Raw genomic sequence first — 24,607 nt, forward strand, 5'->3', positions numbered from 1 at the left:
AACAGAGGTGTGATGAACCAAATAGACTGCAGTTAGACGACCCACTTTGGTTGACTAATCCTCTGAGCCTCAGTTTTCCCATCTGCCAAAGAGGGAGAGCAGGAGTACATTTCTCAAAGGTGGTTGTGAAGATTAAATGAAATAATCCACAAAAAACCCTTAGTCCAGTGCCAGGCACCTAGGAAATCCTAACAGCATTAAACAAATGGTAAGCTTATCAACAGTGGTGACTCCTTTCTTAAGAAAGTGACTTTAATTACAAAGTCTCCATTGTCAGAATGAAAGGGAAAGTTCAAGCAATTTATCCAAATACCTCAGGCTTGGAATTCACTTTAGTCCTGAATAATTGTTTTCATTCCCTACTTTAACCAAAAACTGAAAAAGAGCTAAATGTGTATAATTATAATCGCAAGATAGTTTACCTAGAGCAAAGTTACTTCTTTCTATCCTGTGCCCAAGGTCACAGAGCTAATACGTGGTGGAGCTGGCTTATGAACCAGGCGGTCTGGAACTAGGGCCTACATTCCTAAACTCTATGTTATACTTGGAATTGGGGGGACAGAACATGAGTCCTTCCCATGAATTGGTGAGTGATCTACTTTTCCCTATCTGGGAGGAGAAGTCATTTTCTGCATCAACAGAAATATAGCCACTTGTCAAGGGAGAAAGGAAAGAGCATGGCTTTTGTGTCAAAAGCACCAAGGTTTTACGTCTGGCTCTAGCTTGCCAAGGGATCTTAAGCATTATTTAACTTTGCTTAACCTTCTCTTAAACTGAATTTCCTCTTCTGTAAAATGGAATAATAATACTTTGTAGATTTTTAACCTGGAAATAGGATGTTGCATACCTGCTTTGTGATTGTCACTCACAGAATTGTACTATTATAAAAAAGTACTTTTCAGACTCAACACGTTTTCCTGCTATACTATTAAGAACTAAGTTGTGTTTGTACAAATGTTTGACTCATTGGCCTCATGCAGACACTCAAAGGAGCATGGACTTTGGAGTTAGAATGAGGCTTAAGTCCTTAGCTCTGTTATTCACCAAGACCCACGTGCATGTTATTTACTTTCTTTCTCAATGTCCTCATATGTATAGTGGGGTGGTAAGGATAATATTACATGGTTGGAAGAATACAAAGATTAAATGAGATAATATATAGAAATTGGCTGACCCAGCACTGATGTTCAATAAGTAGTATCTCTAATCTTTAGGGACTGGATTATGCCAGCTAACAGATCAGTATGGATCAGTGTACTCTGTCCGTTTGCTCCACTTGTGTGATGGCTATAATTTATTTAAACCTGTTGTCATTGAAAAGCAGAGAGAGATTATGGGTGATTATGGGAAATTGGATTGTGTGACTGTGAACTGAGATTAGTAAGGGTCTGGATCTGGGTCAGCATCCCCCTTTGTAACCAAGAATGCTGATACATGTCTTGGCTACGTCACCAGTTATTGTGTGTGTTGTTCCATTCAGAGGCCTATGGCCATACTTATTATTCTAAGCCTTGAGTAATGAAAAATTCAAACTTTCTAAACACATGAAAGCTTTGAGTTTATTAATGTCTTCCAAAATGAGCCTCACACTACTTTATATAGTCTGTATTAATAGCTTTGGAGACGCATAGATCTGGAGTCGCCTCTTCAAATTGGATGACTTTGAATCATTTAATTCTTCTAACATTCTGATTTTCTCATTTCTAAAATGACATTTATAACAGTGTTTAACTTCTCACGTGGTTTTGAGGATTAAATGAGCCAGTACATGAGAAGGGCTATTTCATACCAGGTACCCAGAAAACCTAGGTAAATGCTAGCTGCTTTCAAGAAAAATTCATTTTTGCATTCAAAGTTGGTTGTGTTTTTTTTTTGCTGTTGTTGTTTTTGTTTTTTTTTTTCTTTGCATGTGTTGAATTTAGCAAAGGTGTAGGATCAACAGTTTGGGAATGTTTGCGTTATGAATTCAGGTTTTATTTTCTTGTGGGTGATGGTATTTAGAGTTTAAGGGCTTGATTGTCCAGGTTAATCTTCAAGTAAGTTTTGTATCAATCAAGACAGATGCATGTTACTTTTATCAGTCCATTACTTCAGGTAAACAAGCATTCCATTCTTGTACAGAACATTAAACTGTTATGTTCCTTTTGATGGACTTGTTCAAAGCGCTTGTGAAAGACAGAACACAGCTCCTGTTTTCTGACAGTGTATAATCTGAACGCTCTTTCTAGCGGTTTCTTGACTGAATCTTTGACTATCACTACCTCAAAAATTATCAACCCAGATAAAAAGTTATCAACCCAGACAAGTGTGAAGTAACTTTGGGTTCAGTTTAGAGTAGGATCTGACACAACAATTTGAGCCAAGACTCAAGTGAAACCAAAAAGCAAAAATCTCTTTTAAATGTTGAAAAAGGACAAAGTCTACGTCCATTCTTTTAAGGCCCAAAGGAGAATGGGACAGAATCATTGGTTTTTATAAGTCACTTAGGAGAGCTGGATTATAAAGGGACTTAGTTTTGCATCTTTCCTTGAAAATGTGTGTCCTGGCACTTGGGGGGGGGGGGGGGGCAAGGCAGGAAAGTCAGAACAACCACTTTCTGACTGTATAGGAGATCAACATCCTAAATTCAACTATGTGGTGTTGATATGGGGTTCATCCCTCGGAGGGCATCCATTTTGTTATCCAACAAAATGGAGAGTGAATTCTGTAATTTTAAAGATTCTCTCTAAGGCACACAATCTAGATTATTAATGGAAGTCTGACCATGTGACTGCCTTGGTTAAAATCCTCCATTGACTTTACATTGCCTTCAGGATAAAGTCCAAACCCTCAACACACTGTACAAGATTCTCTGTGATTGGCTGTTGCTTATCTCTACTGCTCCCTGAGTGGTAAATTTCATGCTGGCATCACTTAACGAAGTACAGTGAAATAGTGACATATTCCACACTGCATTTGGTCCTGAAAGCCCTGATAGCCCCTCTTCATCGTCCAGCTGGTCTAGCTGAGATGGTTCCTCCTCTCGGAAGTCCTCCCTGAAGGCTGTTTGCCCTTCTTCCCTGCCCCCACTTTCCTTGTGTTTAGTGATCTTACCCTGTGCTTCTATAGCATTAAAAAAAAATCATATATTGAAAACAATACAATGAAATTATCTTCTTATTTACCTGTCTACCTGGCTAAATCGCCTCATGTTGGTATCCCCAGCTAGTGGTACAACACCAAAATCTTAGTAAAGGTTTTTGGAACCAAACTATGAGTCAATGAATCACGTCAGATGTATCTTTGACTGAATCTTTGACTATAGCATTCTAAGCATGGATCTGAGTACTTATCAGTTTTATGCCTGCTGACCTTAATTGACACATGGGTTGGCACCAAGGAGGGTGATTTGGAAGGTAGGAGGAACATTACTATCACGCATTGATGTCATACATAGGAAACGCATATAACTGTGCATGCAGTACCACCTGGCACAAACATACGTTGTTCAACCATAATTCTGTTTGGAGAGAGAAGTGGGCCACTTGGGGTTGTAGAAGAGGGTAGAGACCATGGATTAAAAAAAGAGGAAGTGGGGGGGGGAAGTTGCTGGCCATTTTTAAGGAAATAACACAGTAGGTTGAATAGCAGGTGCCAGATGGTGCTTGCTAATTCAAGATTATAGAGGCTGTAAGAGCCAGAAAGGATTTTAGTACATAATACTGCTGCTGCTGATGATGAAGAAAACGATGATTCTGATGCTCATGCCATGTGCCAGGTCCTGAGCTAAGTGTGTTACGTACTTTTATCTCCCCTGATTCTCTCCACCTATGAGGGTGGTTATATCATCCTTCCATTTACAGAAGAGGAATGTGGGCTAAGGAAGGTTGTGCAAGTCGCTCAGCATCTTACAACTAGTTAGTCTTAAACCCAGTCTGTTTGCTTAGTATTAGTATTGCTGACATCTTCTCTTTTTGCCTAGGTAAGATGTTTGTCTTGATACATAATAATGAATAAGACTGTTATAAGTAGAGTAAATGAATTCTTCTTTCCAGCTCACCCACGTTCAAGAAGCTTCCTTTCATATTTTCTTTCCACAGTTTGTGTTGGTTAATGGTTAGCCAGTGCAATAGACAAGGAAAGGATGTTGTGTAGTTTTAGATTCTGATGTGTATAATCTCTAGCAAGAAATTGATGAAAGAAATATGAGACAATAGACAATATGAGAAATTTAGATGGTTCATTTTAAATGATACTTGTGGATTTAAGACTGATGTGATTAAGGAATTTAGCAAAAGTGATGTTTCATTACTCAAGATCAAAGACGTATTTAAGTGTGGAGGAAGAAAGTTGGAGAAGGATTTAATAAGAAGTGATGTTTTCAAATTTCATCTGTGATTAGAAGCCACCATCTTAGTGACCCGAGGCAATGATACAACTGCTTTACAATTCAGTGCTCTAAAGTTAACATTTTTTAGATTTGTGTACTATAAAACATTCACAAAACTATCGGGTTGGCCAAAAAGTTCGTTTGGGTTTTTTCATAACATCTTACGGAAAAACCCAAATGAACTTTTTGGCCAACCCAATATTTTGATGCCAAGTTTTCAAAAGTTCTGAAGTTGTTAAAGTTATGCAACCTTACAGCATGGCCTATTTTACCTTTTCTTTTTTTCTGTTTTTTAAATCAGGTAAGCTGCTTGGTTTTGTGTGTAAACTGAAAGGTTATCATTTCTGAAACCCATAAAACTTTTTCAAGTTTTGGATAATAATCACATTACAAGTAGCGAAATCTACCTCCTGTCTCAATTTACAAACAAAATCTCCAAAAAGGACCGTAAATGAGAAGAGGAGATGACACACAAAAATTAAACAATGAAGTGGATGTGCAAAATGGCTTGTGCAGATTTGGCACTTGAATCATACAGCAGCTGAAGCATATCTTTTAAATTTCATTTAGCTGGATACACGGCCCTGTCTTCATTTCCTGAGATTCCCATTCTCTCCTATATGGTGAGAGAATCTCTTTGCTTTCCAAGCAGTCTTCCTGTTTACATGTATTCCTCCAGCCACTTTTGATTCCACAGCAAAGCAGCTGCTTTGAAAAAAGCCCAAAGGATAATCTTGCAATGGATACTCACTCATCTTCTTTCCTGACCCAAGGAGAAAGTTCCTTTTTGTTTTCCCCTAGCATTATTTAGAGTTAGGACTTGAGGGTTTAAAGTACATTTTCCATATTCTTCTTTTGTTTTATTAAACAAGGAAGCTTAATTGATAATCTTCCCAGGTCATCTTTGAGGAAGAATTTCAGAACACAAAATAGTTGACATTTACTTTGAAGATTGTTAACTCAGAACCTTTTAAAAAATAGTAATAATAAACTGTGTGATGCCACTACTCACATCCTGATACATTGTAAAAAGTCGTCTTTTTTATTTCTGTCCTGCATCTTCCTTTCTCTGCTGAATTTGGAGTCTCTTCCTACATAGTGATATTATGGAGAATGCTCAGCACAACTCCATGATGTCATGGTGAAAAATCGGAATAAAAGAGTTTGCCACTTAATCATGCTTATTAGCATGAAAATGCAATAATAAAGCCTATTTTGGAGGGGGGGTGGTGAGGGGGAGTGTCATTTGAGTCCACTCCTGAGTAGTCTGGCATGCAACTTTCTGTTTCTTGCAAACAAGTCTTGTCAGAGGGGAACAGTGATATTATGCCTGTGTTACTCTGAAGCAAAGGTAGTTGATTTTATTCTTTAGTCAAACTAGGAATGGGTCTGGATGACGTAAAAAAAAAAATAATTTAGTTCTGTGAGTGTGAGCTTTTTTTTTTTTTTCTTTTGCCTTCTCTGGCAGGGATGACAGATAAGTGTCATCCAGTGCTTTGAGAAGAGATAAGATTAGCATTTAAAAGCTTAACCTATGTCATCACTTCTGAACACGCCTGCTCCCAAGTGAAATCATATTCCTTGCATGTGTTCCCCAGTGCAGAATCACCATGAATAATTTTTTATGCATGGCTGCTTTAGAAATTTTGATGGATTGCAGCTCATTGGGAGAGAGGAAGAAATTTATAGATGCATCTTATACTGAATTCTAAATAAAGTGCAGAATTGTAGACCTCTCAGAGACTTCCACTGAACTTACTGTAGGAAAGTGTCTGCATTCCAGGTCTGTGGGTTTTTTTTTTTGTTTTTCTGTTTTGTTTTGTTTTGTTTTGTTTTGCCCCCGTTGAGTCAGTAAAGGAAAGTAACTACACATGATACTCATCTAGTTCCTTTAGAAAGGGAATCTGGGGATTTTACAGGCGGGTCTGCACTTTGGGTTATTATCACATTTTGGCCACATCTGCCAGTGAAGGCATTTTCCACTGGTTGTTCATTAAAAATAGTTTATTTAGCATTTACTACAAGCAGAGCTCTGTGCTAGAGGCTAAAGCTACAGCAGTGAGCAAAACACATTATTCCTGCTCTTCATGGGGCTTACAGTCTATCCCTGGTTTTATATCCTAATTTTCCATTTTCATGGGGCTAGAGAAGTATTTAAAGGTGCAAAGAAAAAGTTTAAAAGTTCAAACTGAGAAGCATTTAGCTAATGTCACATTTTGGATAATTAAGAGAATGTTGCAACATTACTCACCCTTGTTATCATTAAGGTTTAGCAGTTATTGGACCCAAGAATAGGAAGGAGGACAATGGTTTATGCCCAATGGATGAGCAAAACTCTTCTGTTTATCCTTCATTCATTCATTCAACAAATATTTATGAAAGGCTTGTCTGTACTCAGCACTGCTCTACCCACTTTGGACAAAACAGTGAGGGACGGAAAGTACTTGCCTTATGGGACTCAAACTCCAGCAGGAGACAGGTAACAAGCACAGCTGGTGGGTAATGTTGCAATTCCATTGTGTGATAGGGCCACCATCTGCTAAGGAGTGAATCACACACTGTCCTGACTTCATCTGTGCCCCATTTCACATACCTGAATTTATTCTCTATTCAGACAGAGAGTGCTACCACAATGGTCAGTACCATATAAAAGAGAATTTGATGGTAGGAGTATTTGAGCACTTCAAGGTGCTAGAGATAAGAATGATGAACAAGAATAGTATAATTCTCGTCCTCACCCCATTTGCACACTTGTCAGAAGGAACAGGTGATGAGAGTAAATGAATTGGGTTATCATCAGTTTCTTATTTCTGATGAAAAGTGCTTCGGTGGAAATAAAATTGATCTGAGAGTGCTGGAGCTGCTTAAGGTAGGTCACCTGAGAAGGTTTCTCCTAGAAGGTGATATCTGAACTGAAGCCTGAATGATCAGAACGACTTGCCTCTTTCAGAGCCCAGGAGGGAGAAAGCTTGTAACAGTAAGTGCAAAGGGCTTAAGGCAGGAATACATTCCCGGTGTTTCAGGAACAGAAAGGAGGCCAGTGTAGCTGGAGTATGGTGTGGGAAGAGGGCATGGTGAGAATGAGCATGGAGGTGGGCAAGTCTACGTTCAATAGGGCCTTGTATACCTTGAGCAGGAGTTTGTATTTTATCGTAAACGTGATGGAAAATCATTCAGAGGTTGTAAGCTGGTGGTGATGTTTTGCATTCCCTGAAGACCACAATCTTGTGAGTAGCAAGCATGAAAGCAAAGAAGGCTATTTAGAGGGTCCTTGCAGTCTTCCAGGCAGGAGTAGGGAAGCTCGGCACAAGATGAGATGGAGGGAAGTGTTGTTTCAGGATGTATTTTGCTGGTAGAACTAATAGCACTTGACAGAGTGGATATGGAACTAGGGAGATGGGAAGGATCAAGGATGGTGCTCAGAGTTGTGGCTTGAACCCACCAGTCTTCAATTTTGGAAATGACATTACTGGGGATGCTTGTTCCAGGTGTGGTTGAAAAGACAGCAGTGATACTAACCATCATGGACATTTATGAGGGTGAGCTGGCTGTCAGATACTATATACCAAGTGCGTATATACCTTTGCGCGAAGTTTGTGAAGTAAGTTCTATTATTAGGCCCATAATACAGGTGAGGAAGCTGAAGCACAGAAAGATGAAATAACTTTCCAAAGGCCACAAGGTTAGTCAGTGGCAGAGTAGAGATTAAAGCTAGGGCAGCCTGATTCTAGAATCACCGCCTCCCAGCCCCCCACTCTATACCGTTCTCTGTGCTTGAGTAAACACACTTTGTTTTCTTAAGCCATCTTGGATTATTACTGAAGCTAAAGTTGACTTTTGAAACTCTACTATTCAGGTTAACATTCACCCATTGCCCAAACAATTCAGTCTCACTTTTGCTCCAGGTAGAGATGGGCCTGCCCGCTTTGGGAGAGCTGATCCCAAATCCAAGCCCAAGGGTCAGTTTCACAACCTCTTTTTATCACCTTGCTGTGCTGATCTTTAATCTATGGGGGAAGCAGAACATAAATGGGATTGTGACATCCACTGTTAGCATAGCTTTTAATTTAAAAGTCAACATTTAAAAAATTAGTAGTAGTGATAAAATAATAACTACAGGCCTACCTTGTTTTATTGCGCTTCACTTTATTGTGCTTCCCAGATATTACGGTTCTGTTTTTTGTTGTTGTTTTTTTTTTTTTTACAAATTGAATGTTTGTGGCAACCCTACCTGGACCAAGTCTATCAGCGCCACTTTTGCACCAGCATTTGCTCACTTTGTGTCTCTGTATCACAAATTTTCACAGTATTTCAAACTTTTTCATTATTATAACATGGTGATTTGTGATCAGTGATGTTTGATGTGACTACTAAGACTTGCTGAAGCTCAGATGATGGTCAGCATTTTTTAACAATAAAGTATTTTCTAATTAAGATATGTACATTGTTTAAGTTGTAATGCTATTGCACGCTTAATAGATGATGGCATTAGTGTAAATACAACTTTTATACGCAATGGGAAACCAAAAAATTAGTGTGACTTGCTTGCTTTATTGCAATATTCTCTTTATTGTGGTGGTCTAGAGCTGAACCCTCAGTATCTCCAAGGTATACCAGTATAACATTAACAGTCATGTCATGGTCTACTATAACATTGTCTTATTTATTAATCTTTTCAAAACTCCAAAGAAATGTTATCACCATGAGAAAACCGAGGCTCAGAGAGGTTCCATAATTTGTTGAAGGTTGCAGCATGTAAGTGACAGAATCAGGATTTGAATCTACATCTTACTTTGCTGATGTTCTTCTTCTCTAAACATCATCTCATCTCTTTCATAAGCAATGAACCTGCAGTTGAAGTGTATTGTTATCAGAGGAACATGTCCTGAGCACATCAAAGGCAGATGCTTTGCTGGGCTTCAAGTGGTAGAATTGCATTAACATTCTCAGGGATTGTCAATCAAAAACTGCCTTTTTAGGACTTCCCCAGTGGCGCAGTGGTTAAGAATCCACCTGCCAATGCAGGGGACATGGGTTTGAGCCCTGGTCCGGGGAGATCCCACAGGCCGCAGAGCAACTAAGCCCGTGCGCCACAACTACTGAGCCTGTGCTCTAGAGCCCGCGAGCCACAACTACTGAAGCCCACACACCTAGAGCCTGTGCTCCGCAACAAGAGAAGCCACCGCAATGAGAAGCCCACGTACCACAGTGAAGAGTAGCCCCCGCTCGCCGCAACTAGAGAAAGCCCACGCGCAGCAACAAAGACCCAAGGCAGACATAAATAAATACATTTTTTTTAAAACTGCCTTTTAAAGATAAAATTTAAGTGATTGTTATTTTACAATTTGAATTTTGAAATACTAATGGAAAATTCCTAAGGAAAGTTTAGACTGACCTTTATGAGAAATAAATGCTCAGTAACTTGGATTTTTCTCTCCTAGTGCTTAGGGTTTAGTTGCAGACAATATAATCTACTCTAGCTAGTTTAAACATAAAGGGATATATTGAAGTTGATTTAATGGGTTATAAAACCACTGGAAGGGCTAGAACAACAGGTTGAGATTTCATAACACTCCCATAACCCAGAACACAGTTAAGTCCAAGGCAATCTGTAAAGCAGCTACATAACAACAAGTGCTGTACAGCCAGGACCACTGCTGACGGCAGGGTCTCGCTGCCTCACTACCACCCAGCAAAATGCCTGCCCGGCATCCATCCAGCTTCTCTTCTCCAGGATTTTCTTTCCATATTGAATCTTGCAGAGTTGTGCCTGACTGCTGAAACCTAAGTCGTACCTGCAACTTTAGCTAACTGCAATGGAGTCCAAGATATTAATTTTGCAGCCACTACAGTATAGAAGAATATGCTCAGAGAGAGCGGGAATGGGAATTGAGTCAACTCACAGTATCTTCTACACTCACTACTTAACTTTTCTTTTTCCAAGTTCCTCTAAATCAGGAGTATCTAATATGTAGTCCTTGAACCAAATGCAACCTCATTTACCTTTTCAGACATTTTTGTTTTCTCTAATGATATAGCACCCATGAGCTAGTACAGCCTAAAACAGTATGTCTAAGACTTCAGAGAGTACCTAAGAATCTCGTTAAAAGTACACATTCCTGAGATGGACCCTCAGAATTTTGGATTCCACATGATGCCCAGGAATCTGCATTCTAAATAAACACCCCCAGATGATTACACTTTGATCTAAACATAAGACAGCAACTCCCCTTGTTTCAGTTGGGGCACCTTCCATGAAGGGGAACATTTCAACAGTTTTTTCAGTTCAACCAGAGGCACTTGGTATGTCCAGCACACGTCGCATAATCAGGGAAGCTCATACAGTGACCTTTGCAAATCTGGCTTGTCATCTGATGTGATGGAGAAAATGATCAAGATTGTGAGTGTTCTTTGAGCTCAGGCCTTCGACCCCCTTGTTTTGATGCTACTTGGAACAGTTCCAGCAGAGTATAAAGATTTAGTTTATTTGTAGTCCAAAAACCCAGGTGGGAAACAAACAAAAACTTTTGTTGGAGATTTCCTGAGCTGCTTCCTCAGACTGAGTCTTCTTAAAAATTAAAAGGGCCTGTGAGACCGAACTTGTCAGACTCCCAGTAGCTGATCTGACAAAACATCTGAGCACATTTAATTACAGCCATAGGGGAAAAAAACACAAGAAGTTCTAGGAAGTTTAGGCATTCAGTCCAAATTCAGTGCATGGAGTCAGATAGCAAGTGGAGCCCACGCTCATTTTCCATCTCTCAGTTGTTTGGAGTTCAAAAGATTGTACAGATTTTGCAGAACTTTTGATTTACAGGGGATCACAATTTCAGAAGAGAGTCACATAGTTGGAAGAATACAAATTATGATTTAGGTTTTTGTAGCAGTTTTTGGAAAGCTACAACCCTCAGATTACATGTCATCGTGGTTCAGTTTTAAGAGCAACCAATTGACATAATAGTGAACAATGCCATCCCCAAAGAATCAGTGCCCACGAAGTGCTGAATTTGGGTATGTGGATTTCAGAACTGTCATTTTTTTTTTCTGGCGATATTCCTGTACTTGCCAATGTTGAGGGCGTCGCTCTTATTTTTTTGAAAATAAACACTTATAGCAAAAAGAATTGGTAACAGATATGTAAATCTAGGTTCAATGGTGAACTCGCACCCACCAGTTTTCTAGACCAGTTTGGTTTGTTACATGTCATCTTCTCATAATATTGATTAGAATTAGTCATCAACTCTCATCTCTGTAAAATACATCCTTTCCCTCTGCATTTATAAAACTGCTGAAGACCTATATTTATGAATAGCTAATGACCTATCTATTACCATTGTTTCTGATGAAATCTATACTGCTGGCACAAATACTTATTCTATCACGTTATGCCTCTATTAAAAATAATAAAACTTGAATACCTAGACCCTAGATTCTAGCCTGAGGTAGAAGTCCTTTGTAGGTATTTTCACACAGGGGCAAAGTCTCTGAGCTAACCTGGTTCTCCTTAACCACAGGTGAGTTCCCCCATGCACAGGCTATTTAAGGAGGAAGAAGGCTTGGTTTATCATTTTAGCCCCATTCTTTCAGAGATGTCTCTTCTCATCTACCAAGACTGAACTGAACTTTCTAGCCCTTCCAGACATTACCACTCTGTTGTAGTATGCCCTTGAAATTCCCTCACTCTCACTGACCCCTGTGGTTCATCCTCCATGGTCTTACTCCATGGAAACTGTCCTCATCAAGGTCAGCTCCATTAGGCCCTCTTCAACAACCAACCGGTTGATATCTTTTTAGTGCTTATTTTATTGATTATACTCTCCCTTTGGTACTTTTTTTTCCTATTGGCCACAGTACCCCCAAATCAACTGATTTGCCTCTCATGTATTTGGCTTCTCATTCTCTTGTCTCCTGTGCAGATAATTCTTTCTTCTTCTTATATAATGGTGTTCTCCAGGGTTTGGGGTGATAACTTGCAATCCCCAGCTGCCTCTTCTGCTACATATCCTGGCTCAGGGAATAGCACCACTTCTGCCTCAGTCACCCAAACTGGAGCACGGAAGTCATTTGTGACTCTCCCCCTGATACCCTACACGCTTTCTGTCAGTCACCCAAGTTCTTCCTTTTTACTTCTACATCCTCTTAAACTTGTCTCTCTCCATTCCCACTGCCATTTGCTAGTTAAGGCCCTCCTCATGTGGCCTCTGGATAACTTCATTGACCTCCTAACTGACCTCCTGCCCCCAGGCTTTTTGGCTGCCCCCCTCCACCCCATGTATCCTTCATTCTGATGACTGATAAACTTTTCAAAAATAAATCAGATCTTGATACTCCTCTGCTTAAAGTCTGCCAGGAGCTCCCCAGTGCCTTTAAGATAAAATCCAAATCAATTAGCAAAATTGGGAGGACCTCTGCATATCTTTCTAGCCTCATCTATTGTTGCTTATTCCTTGAAACTCATTTTTCAGTTTTGTCTCCTTCCCTCACTTCTGTGGGCACCTGCTTCTTTACTTTCTCTGTCAGGGGTCTTCGCCCCAGCTCCCTTTGACCTGGCTACCTTCCACCCACCTTTGGAAAAGCTGTCTCCTCCCAGAAGCTATCTCTGAGCCCCTCCCTCAGTCTCCCTCCCCCACCCCAAAGTCAGGTTTAGCTGTCCCTCTGGGCCCTTCCCTTCTTAGATACTCCACCTGCTGTGTTCGCCAAGAGCTTGAGCTTCCTGAGGCCGTGACCATATCTTCTGTATCTTTACCTTCTGTAATTATCAGGTACTCCATATGTGTCTGTTGAATGAATAAATAGCTCTTCTTAGAAGTCTGAAAGCACTCAATTTTGTTTTTATCAGAAAGAACAACTTATCACTTTTTTTGAGCTCTCCTCTCCCTCTAGCTATGCATTTTTTTTAAAGCTACCGCAAGTATAACCTGATTTACATGCACTACTTGTTTATCCAGCCTGGTCATAATTTGACATTGTTGTTTCAGTTAGAAACTAATGCAGTTAAAGAGACCTATATGCTGTCCACAGCATAGGCATTGTAAATGAAACTTAATTGTTCATTAGATATAAATGAAGTCAGTTTTATTATCTGATTGGCCCAGTGTTTTTCTTTCTAGTCTTGATTTAAACTTGGTCCAGGCATACAGATGGCCAATGGGCACATGAAAAGATGCTCCACATCACTAGTTATTAGGGAAATGAAAATCAAAACTACAATGAGGTATCACCTCACACCAGTCAGAATGGCCATCATCAAAAAGTCAACAAATAATAAATGCTGGAGAGGGTATGGAGAAAAGAGAACCCTCCTACACTCTTGGTGGGAATGTAAATTGGTACAGCCACTATGGAGAAACAGTATGGAGGTTCCTTAAAAAACCAAAGGTAGAGTTGCCATGTGATCCTGCAATCCCACTCCTCGGCATATATCCAGAGGAAACTGTAATTCAAAAAGATACATGCACCCCAATGTTCATTATGGCACTATTTACAAGAGCCCAGACATGGAAACAACCTAAATGTCCATCAACAGATGAATGGATAAAGAAGATGTGATACATATACACAATGCAATGTCACTTAGCCATAAAAAAGAATGAAATAATGCCATTTGCAGCAACATGGATGGACCTAAAGATTATCATACTAAGTGAAGTAAGTCAGACAGAGAAAGACAAACATCATATGAGATCACTGATATGTGGAATCTTTAAAAAAAAAAAAAAAAGAAAGAAAGAAAGAAACAAGGGAACTTATTTACAAAACAGAAATAGACTCACAGACATAGAAAACAAACTTATGGTTACCAAAGGGGAAAGGGAGGGAGGGATAAATTAGGAATTTGGGATTAACAGATGCACATTACTATATATAAAATAGATAAACTACAAGGACCTACTGTATAGCACAGGGAACTATATTCAATATCTTGTAATAACCTAAGAATGGAAAAGAATATATATATTCAACTGAATTACTTTGCTGTACACCTAAAACACTGTAAATCAACTGTACTTCAATAAAATTAAAAGAATAAACTTGGTCCAGGGATTTACTAGCAGTGTAGCCATAAACAAGTTACTTAATCTCATTGAATCATGTGTTACTCACCTACAAAATGGGATAAAAATAATCTACCTGGTTGATGGGAATATCATACGAAATAATGTCTGCAAACTGCTATGTGTGGCCCTTAGTAGGAGTCAATATATGTGAGTCATTTCCCCCTTTAAGTAGCATTTAAATATAGAGTAAGGATGAACTGTCACAGGGTGATTCTCCCCGTCTCCCCATTTTTTCCTGTAGATTGAATACCTTGAAATCCTTAAGTTCTCTTTTTACCTTAAAGCCATTGTCTGCCTTTTTCTATTAAGCAATTCACTTCTAGGATGTTCAGATTTTGTTATAAGAGCATACTTACCCATATTTCCAAATATTCTACTTCACAAAAAGATCTGCATTGAGAGAGGCAGAAGGGTGAGTAACTTTACAGGATTTTAGTGGACCAACTTGGACTTCAAGCTGGTTTGAGTTTCACTTAATTGGCCTGTTAATGTCTCCTTTCCTCATAGCACTAAAAACGACCAATCTGCGGTTTCCTTTGACCCTTCGAGATTACTGGACAGTCAGTAGAGAAGAATTTGAGTCAGTGTAGGTTGCTTAGGTATTTCCTTCATAATGTTGAATGGTAAAATCTTGTTGAGCAATAAAAAAGGAAGAAGTCATATAGAATTAAACCGTTATTCACTGACCAACAGTCTGTTGTTGCTTTAGGTTAAGATTATTTTGGGAGGGTATGGTTCCTATGACCGCAGAAAATCTGAACTCAGGACTAATTCCTATACCTGTATCTTGGTAACTTGCTTTCCTGGCTCTGGGTAGCTGAGCCAGTTGGCTCTCTTCCAAAGCACATTTGGGCTGCAAGGGAACTGCCTGCTTGGCTAGCTGGCAGACGAGATTAAAGAAGAGATGAATGTTGTTTCTGGCAGCAGCTGCTGTTTTGTTCGGGGCAGCCCTAGTACTATTTTGTAGTTCTCTGCATAAAGAAAACGAGCTACACAGATGCCCCACTTACCTTTTCGACTTTGGAAAGTCTGTAACGTGGATCCTGGCAATGAATATTTTAAAACCACTTCTCATGGTCATAGAAAAGTTTGTTTTTTTCCCCAAGTTTAGAAGATTGGAATCTTCTGGTTTCCTGAACAGCATATGTTGCCCTGATGTTCTTGGGCTGCATGCATGTTAGTTTCTACTGAAGGAAAGGAGTCTGCAACCTGACTTCTGTGTAATAACACATGTTCAGATCAAGTAAATAGTTTGCTTTAAGGGGGCTTTGCAGTTCTTTTCTCTGGCATGTGACTTTTTATTGTAAGGAAGGCTGTTATGCTCAGGAAGAATTGATGAATGGGTGAATATTCCACTGGGGTCTGTTGGGATTGGTTCTCAACAAAAATGAGATTTAAGGAAGACCTTTGCCTTCAGAGTCTCCAGCCTTGTCTTCCTGTAAATTTTCCCTTTCAAAGTTCCTTTTCAGTACCATCTGCCACTGTTAAAACCTGCTCCCAGAAAGAGACCTGCTATATCTGTCATTCACAATTGAGTGTGTATTTTAGTCACTATTTCTTCCCTCCGCCACGACTGTTTCTACTGCATATTTTAGTTCTAACAGTGCATAAGGATTTCTCATTAGTTTTTTCATCATGTAAATAAATTGAAGGCAACTTTTAGCAATGAAAGGGTTATTGGAATTTTGTGTGTTGTGCAGAGTACATGGGGGACACTTTTGACGCATGCCTCTAAATTTAAAAAAATCTAGAACTGCCGACAATAAGATTAGTTTAATGTGACCGTGCAGTGAGAGGTTATCGTGAAATGAGAGGTTATCACACAACAAGCGTGACCTAGAGAGAAGAGTTGTACGATGCTAAAAACAAAGTAGCCAAAGAAAAATGTCATATGCAGAAGCAGAGAGTGTTACAGAAAAAACAGCAAGAGATGATTACCCAAATGGAAATGATACATTTTAGAGCAGAAGTCACAAACGCAGGGACATTTTGCTTCAGCTTTCTATCTAATACGGTGTGTGTGTGCGCACCTGCCCACATGTTCAGGCACCCGAATACCCTTGTTGGAGTCTCCAGAAGTTAGAGAAAGAGAAAGAGAGAGAAAACTCCATTGGAAGTCAAATGTCTATTAACCGAAGCTACTCTCAGCACAGTTGAGAACTAAGAAATAAATTGAAAAATGCATCTGACCCCCAAATCAGCCTCAACATACCCATGTACTAAAGGTCAGACTCTTTGTTCATGCAAGATTGATTCTATGAAGTCCTTTCCCGGACTCTCTTATTTGTATGGTTTTTAAGCACTTGTTTCCCTGATTTCTAGACAATCCAAAACCTATAATCCACACAGCAAATCATTGCACAACACCTGTGGTTTGAAAAGATTCTCACCACCACTCCATGAACGGGTAAGGCAAAAACGATTCTCATTTTAGAGACTGAGAAACAGATACTCAGAAGGATTCACTGGCTTGTTTGAGGTCACATGGTGGGGCTCAGAGGTTTTCTGGATCCATCTTCTGTACCCTGCCATCACACTACCGGTTTTTAAAAGTGTGAACTTTTTTTCTTTTTTGCCCTTGGAAACCTTTGTTCGAACAAAATTTTACCCAGAAGCATGAACAAATAGAACAGAAAAAAAACTGAGCTGCTTTGCTTAAAGCAGGCGTTGGGGGCCCAGAATACTGGCGGGGCAGTATGTTTTCCTTACCAGGAACAGCTTGAACATTGTACACTGCTCCATTCATTCAGTAATTCACCCAGAAAGTAAGTTTATTGAGCTCTGATTTATTTTTCTATTGCTGTTGGAATAAATCACCACCAATTTAGTGACCTAAAACAATACAGATTTATGATATTGTGGTTTTAGAGATTCAGAAGTCCAAAATGGGGCTTATTGGGCTAAAAGCAAGGTGTCGATGACACTGTGCCTTCCTGAAGGCTCTAAGGGAGACTGTTTCCTTGCCTTATTTCAGCTTCTAGAAGCCACTTGCATTTCTTGACTCCTGGCCCCTTTCCTCCATCTTCAGTGCCAGCAATGGCAAGTCAAGTCCTTATCGTGTCACATCTTTCTGACCCTTCTCCCATCACTGCATCTCTCTGACCAGAGCTGGAAGCGTTCTCAGTTTGTAAGGACCTGTGTGATTAGATGGGACTCAGAGAATCCAGGATAATCTCTCCACATCAAGGTCCTTCGCTTAATCACATCTGCAAAGTCCATTTTGCCATATAAGTCAATATAGTCACAAATTCCAAGAAAATTAAGACGTGGCCGTCTTTTTGCTATTATTCTGCCTACTATAAGCACCCCCCATGGGCCATGTGTTGTGTTTGCCTCCGGGACTACAGGAGGCCAGAGATGGGCACGTTAACAGTAAAAATATGTTGCAAATAATGACCTGACAGTATGGGAGAAATAGGTAAACTAAGAAACAAACCAACAAAAATGAAAATAAAATTGTAAAAGCAGTCGTTCAAACAAGTACAGTAAAATTTGGAGCTCCTTGGAGGTGGGCAGTCACAACTACATGACCAAAATGATTTTTCCCCCCAGCTTTATTGAGGTGTGACTGACAAATAAAATTGTATATATTTAAGGTGCACAATGGGATGTTTTGATATATGGATACATTGTGAAATGATGACCACAGTCAAACTATCCTGTTACCCTTTTTTCTGTGTGTGGTGAAAACACTTGGGATCTACTCTCTTAGGAAATTTCAAGTAAACAATATAGTAGTATTAGCTGTAGTCAAAATGCTGTACATTAGGTCTTCAGAACTTACTCATCTTATAACTGAAAGTTTGTACCCTTTAATCAATATCTCCCCATTTTCCTCTACCCCCTAGCCTCTGGCACCCACCTTTCTGTTCTACTCTTTGTTACTATGAGTTCGACTTTTCTTTTTTTGGATTCCACATATAAGTGAGATCATACGATATTTGTCTTTCTGTGTCCGGCTTATTTCATTTAGTCTTCCCTTTATTTGATGAAAATGAATCATCAAAGAGAAGCAAAGTTTAATATTTCTAGCCACTGTTTAGGAAATCAGGGAAATGTGTGTACTATATATTAGAAAAATTTCTGCATAGAATAATATGGAAAAAATACTTTTCCATTTAAAGAAGTAAGCTCCTCATTTCGGCCCTCTCCCAAGAATACTGATAGGGAGGTATTACTACTGCTGTGCAGAATTGTCAGTACATTTCTGCCTTGACTGCTCCCCCATCCTAATGTTTAGTTATGCCTGAGTGAATGATTGAATTTTATGAAAGGTGAATACTCATCAGTAGCAAAGTACTTGATCCTTGAACAACATGCGTTTGAAACTGCATGGGTCCACTTATATGTGGATATTTTTCAATAGTAAATACTTGCAGTACTACATGGTCCCAGGTTGGTTGAATCCCCGGATGCTGAGGAACCAGGGATAGGGAAGGCTGACTATAAATTATACATGGATGACTCCTGCATTGCTCAAGGGTCAACTGTATATACAAAATTAAATTAAAATATCAGTTTACTTAATAGCTTTAAAATAAAATGCCTCATGAAATATAAGTTTCTCAGGGATATTTGGTTTTTATTTTTAATTTATTTTTAATTTATTTTATTGAAGTATAGTTGATTTACAGTGTGTTAATTTCAGGTGTACAGCAAAGTGATTCAGTTATACATACATATATATATATATATATATATATATATATATACACACACACACACACATACACACAAATACATTCTTTTTCATATTCTTTTCCATTATGGTTTATCACAGGATGTTGAATATAATTCTCTGTGCTATACAGTAGGACCTTGTTGTTTAACCATTCTATATATAGCAGTTTGCATCTGCATCCCACCCCCACCTCCCTCCCCCTTGGCAACCACAAGTCTGTTCTCTATGTCTGTGAGTCTGTTTCTGTTTCGTAGATAAGTTCATGTGTCATATTTTAGATACCAGATATAAGTGATATCATATTGTGTTTGTCTTTCTCTGTCTGACTTACTTCACTTAGTATGGTAATCTCTACGTCTATCCATGTTGCTGCAAATGGCATTATTTCATTCTATTTTATGGCTGAGTAGTATTCCATTGTATATATGTGTCACATCTTCTTTATCCATTCATCTGTTGATGGACATTTAGGTTGTCTTCATGTCTTGGCTATTGTAAATAGTGCTGCAGTGAACATTGGGGTGCATGTATCTTTTTGAATTACAGTTTTCTCCTGATATATGTCCAGGGGTGGGATTGCAGGATCATATGGCAACTCTATATTTAGTTTTTTGAGGAACCTCCATACTGTTTTCCATAGTGACTGCACCAATTTATATTCTCTCAGGGATATTTGAACGTATTAACAGATTTAAGTTTAGTCCTAACCAAATAGACTCCAATAAATTGAGCAAAATCATCCATACAGATGTTTGTATATAACTGATCCAAAAAAAAATGCTGCCCTGGTGAAATTATTGTGCAATTATTATAGAAGTCTGTATTAATATATATTTTTAAACTATCAAAGAACATATATAAAAATTATAAAATTAAAAGTTCTGAAAAATGTACAATATTCAGCTTTGGCTTGGAATAGGGAACAAACTTGTCTCCATATGCGTGATATTTGAAAAATTATTAAAGTCTTGGAGAGATGGCGTCAGAGTCCTCACCAGTGATGTAACAGCTTTCTTGAAGTGCTGTGACAGTATGAGGTGGTGAAGAGGACAGGATTTCGAATTGGACAGACCTGAGTTTTCGTCCTGATCTCACCACTTAGAAGTCACTGAATGTCTCTCTACCTCAGTTTCTTCATCTTCAGAATTAGGATAGATGAAACTTAAATTTTGTTTGTGGTAAGCTAGACAAAATGTTTGGTACATAGTAAATGTTCAGTAAGTGGAAACTGTTATTCACTGTATTGTTCAGAAAGCACAAGCAGCTGCATACACATTCAGACATCCTGCCTGCTGGTACTGATGAACTACAGTATGTACTCTATTTAAAGCCAGGCCCTCTGCTTGAGACAGGATCTCACCCCTTCCTGTCTTCTCAAGGACATCTGATGTCTCTCTGTTCTGACCCACTGTGCCAATTGCACCTCCTACTGGACCATCCCCATAGGCATACAGACATCCTGGTATTTTTGCCGTCTTATAAATAAGACTCTCCCCTCCCCCCAACCTAATTCCTCACCAACTCCCATCTCACTTTGTTTTTACTTATTTCTTTGTTCATTTATTTATTTGCTCTCCTTTGAAGGACACCGCTTTAAAAGAGCTGTCTATATGCACTGGTTTTAATCACTCACCTCTCATGCTCTATTAAATCCACTCCTGCCTGGCCTTTCCCAAACTGCTTCAATAAAAATGCTCTTGTTAATGTCACCAGTGACTATGCTGCTAAATCCAATGATCAGTTCTCAGTCCTCATCTTACTTGACCTATTGCGAGTATTTGACGTAGTTTCATAGTTTAACCTTCTCCTTAAGGTACTTTTACTTTTTCTTTTTTTCTTTTTTTTTAACTTGGGTTCTTCCTCCTCCTCTGGCTCCTCTCTCAGGCTCCTTTGTGTGTTCTAAATCTTTTGCCAGACCTCTTAAGGTTAGAGCACCATAGGACCCAGTTCTTTGTTCTTTTTTCTGTTTGTACTCACTCCCTTGATGGTCTCATCCACTCTTTTGCTTAAAATTCCATTTATATATCAAAAGCTGTCATATTTATATATCCAGCCCAAACTTCCCTCCTCAATCCAGATTGAAATATCCTGACCTAGTTTCATCACTAGGATGTCTCAAAACACATCTCAAACTGAGCACACTCAAAACTTAACTCCAGATCTGCCCCCCAAACCTTCTCTACCCCTCAGCCTTCCCCATATCATTTGATGGCAACACCATCCTTCCAGTTGCTCAGACCAGAATCCTTGGAGTTGTCTTTGACTCTCTCTCAAAGCACTCTCCAGCTGTCAGGAAATCCTATCGGCTCAATCTTCAGGAGGCATCCAGAATCTAACCACCTCTGGGCAATGCACTGCTACGACCCTTTCTTGCTTGGATTATAGCAATAGCCCCAAATTGGTCACTCTGTTTCTACCTATTGTTAGCCTAAAGTCACAGCAATTAAAGTGATCTCTTTTTTTTTGGAAATAATTTATATTTTTAGAGCAGTTCATAGCAAAATTGAGAGGAAGGTACAGAGATTTCCCCAGTGCCCCCTGCCCCCCACACATGCATGGCCTCCCCCGTTATCAACACCCCCACCAGAGTGGTGCATTTGTTGCAACTGAGGAACCTACCTTGACACATCTTAATCACCCAGAGCCCATAGTCTACACTAGGGTTTACTCTTGGTGTTGAACATTCTATGAGTTTAGACAAATGTATAATTACATGTATTCAGAATTATAGTATCATATAGAGTACTTTCACTGCCCTAAAAATCCTCTGTGCTCTATTCATCCCTTCCCCTCCAACCCCCGGCAACCACTGATCTTTTTACTGTTTCCATAGTTTTGCCTTTTCTAGAATGTCATAGTAGTTGGAATCAAAACAGTGTATAGCCTTTTCAGATTGGCTTCTTCACTTAGTAATATGCATTTTTTCCTCTATGTCTTTTTATGGCTTCATAGCTCATTTCTTTTTAGTGCTGAGTAAAAGTCCATTCCCCAGATATACCACAGTTTATTTAACTATTCACCTGCTGAAGGACATCCTGGTTGCTTCCAAATTTTGGCAATTTTGAATAAGCTGCTATAAAAATCAGTGTGCAGGTTTTTGTATAGACACACATTTTCAGCTCTTTAGGATAGAACCAAGGAGCATGATTGCTGGATCATATGGTAAGAATATGTTCAGTTTTGTAAGAAACTTCCAAACAGTCTCTTTTTAAAAAGTTTTAAATATGTTGTATCTCTCCTATACTCAAAATCCTGCAATGAATCCCTTTTCGTTCACAGTAAAAGTCAAAAGTCCAGGTGGGTATACAAGACCCTACATGATCTGGCCTCTCCATTCTCTCTGACATCATCATCTTCACTGCCCCCCTGGTTTATTCTTGCTGTTCCTTAAATAAAGCAGATTCCTTAAATCAATGAGTATGCATTTATTTTATAATAATGGGGAAAAAAGATATACTTTCTAAAACTTGTCAGGGTAGTGACATTCCAACTAAGTTTTTTTTCTTCTCCAAATGTTTGATAATGATAATATATTACTTTTATAATAAAATATCTTGAAAGATTCAGTTGAAAACAACAACAACACAAAATAGACCTTAGGGCCTTTGCACTAGCCTCTCTGTCTATAATACTCTCCCACAGACATCTGCTTGGATAACTCCCTTAGCTCCATCTAATCTTTGATAAAACATTGCCTTCCCAATGAGGCCCCATCAGATATCAGCTCAGTAGTACACTTGGTGCTGCGTGAAGCCTCTGATGCCTCATGAGTGTGATTGTCACCTTGAACCTAAGACCATGCTGCTAGTAGAGCAGAGTAGGCATTATAATTCTAATCCCCTTTAATGTGATCTAATTTTTCTTTTTTCACAGCACACCTTTGACCTACTATATAATCTGGTTATTTATTATGTTTATTGGTTATGGTCTGCCTTCCCTCACTAGAAGCTAAGCTTATGATGGCAGGAATTTTTGCTTTTTTTTTTTTTTTTTTTTAACTAATGTATCCCCAGCATCTAGAACAGTGCCTGGCACACAGTAGCACTAGGTGCTTAATAAATATTTGCTGAATGAATGAATGAGTGAACAAATGTTTGTGTAGTTTCTTCAGTGTCAGGCATAAGACATGGCAAAGAGAAGTCAACAGAATTTCTGCCCTTGTATTTCTTTTCTTTCGTCTAGTCTTATTGAGATATAATTGACATATACACTGTATAAGTTTAAGGTGTACAGCATAATTATTTGTCATCATTCAGTGACTACCATATTAAGAACATCTGCCATCTCATATAGATACAAAATCTATATAAATACAAAAGAAATAGAAATGTTTTTCCTTGTGATGAGAACTCTTAGGATATACTCTCTTAACTTTCTTATGTAACGTACAGCAGTGTGAATTATATTGATCATGTTGTACATTACGTCCCTAGTACTTATTTATCTTATGACTGGAAGTTTGTACCTTTTGACCACCTTCCTCCAGTTCCCCCTCCCCCACCCCATGCCTTTATATTTCTTAGAGCCTAGAATATGAATATGGTTATTAGTGAGATTGGCCATTTACAGAGGTCCTTAGGGAAGATTCCAAAATCATATCATGGAAGAGGATCTTGGAGAAATATATTTCAAGGGAGGGTTAGGTCTTAGCAATGACAGTATAAAAGAAAGCTTGAGTTTAAGCAATTATACTTACGTACATGAAGGGATATTAGAGGATATTTTATGTGTTGGGATTGTCCAAAAAGAAGAATCCCCCAAACAAATCATTTACACAATTCAGTCTTCATTTTGGTCGAAGGGAGATGATGCTATGAAGAGTGGGACCCCACCATGCTCAAAGTAGCCTTAAACAACATTAAGCAGGATTACTGCTAAAATACGTAGATTACAGTGGTAAAACAATAAAAGGGTTTTAGTTTTGTTTTGAAGCCACTATTATCTATGTAGGTAGCATTGTAGTCTTAGAAATTTTAGTAAATGATAATTATAATTTGGTCCAGTGTAATGTCTATTTAGCTTGCAGATATTAATTGAAAATAATAATCCAGTTCCATATAATACATGGCTGGTTACATAATAAATAGGAAAGATTTCTAGCCATGTGCAGATGGGCCTTTGTGTAATTTTAAGATGCCATAGATGAATGTTAACTCTTAAAAGAACTCCCACATTTTAAAATATCTTCACATCTCCATGTTTTGCTCATGCTGTTTATTTTTCCTGGAATACTTGTCCCTTCCTTGTCAACTCTTGCAAACTCTTCTTTTGTCCTCTAAAATCCAGCCAGAGTCACATTTTCTCTCTGGCTTTTCTTGGCACTGTCTTTCTGCTACGAGTTGTCTCCCTTAAGGTCAACTGATTAATTTTTTCCTCCTCTGAGTTCCCAAAGCATTTATCACGGGGTGTGGGTGTCACCTACTTACCTGCATCTGCATTTCAAGGGTGTCTTATCACCTTTGTTTCTCTAGTGACTGGCTCAGTCTCTGTCTCATAATA

General features: G+C 38.9%; 1 protein-coding gene across 5 annotated transcripts in view; it reads left to right on the plus strand.

Moving 5' to 3' along the window:
- The window catches only part of KITLG (KIT ligand), an 89,110-nt gene that overhangs the window by 11,098 nt on the left and 53,405 nt on the right, over positions 1-24,607 (plus strand). The gene's annotated exons all lie outside the window — the stretch shown is intronic.

The sequence above is a fragment of the Eubalaena glacialis genome, chromosome 11 (assembly GCF_028564815.1).
Source record: "Eubalaena glacialis isolate mEubGla1 chromosome 11, mEubGla1.1.hap2.+ XY, whole genome shotgun sequence".
Classification (NCBI taxonomy): Eukaryota; Metazoa; Chordata; class Mammalia; order Artiodactyla; family Balaenidae; genus Eubalaena; species Eubalaena glacialis.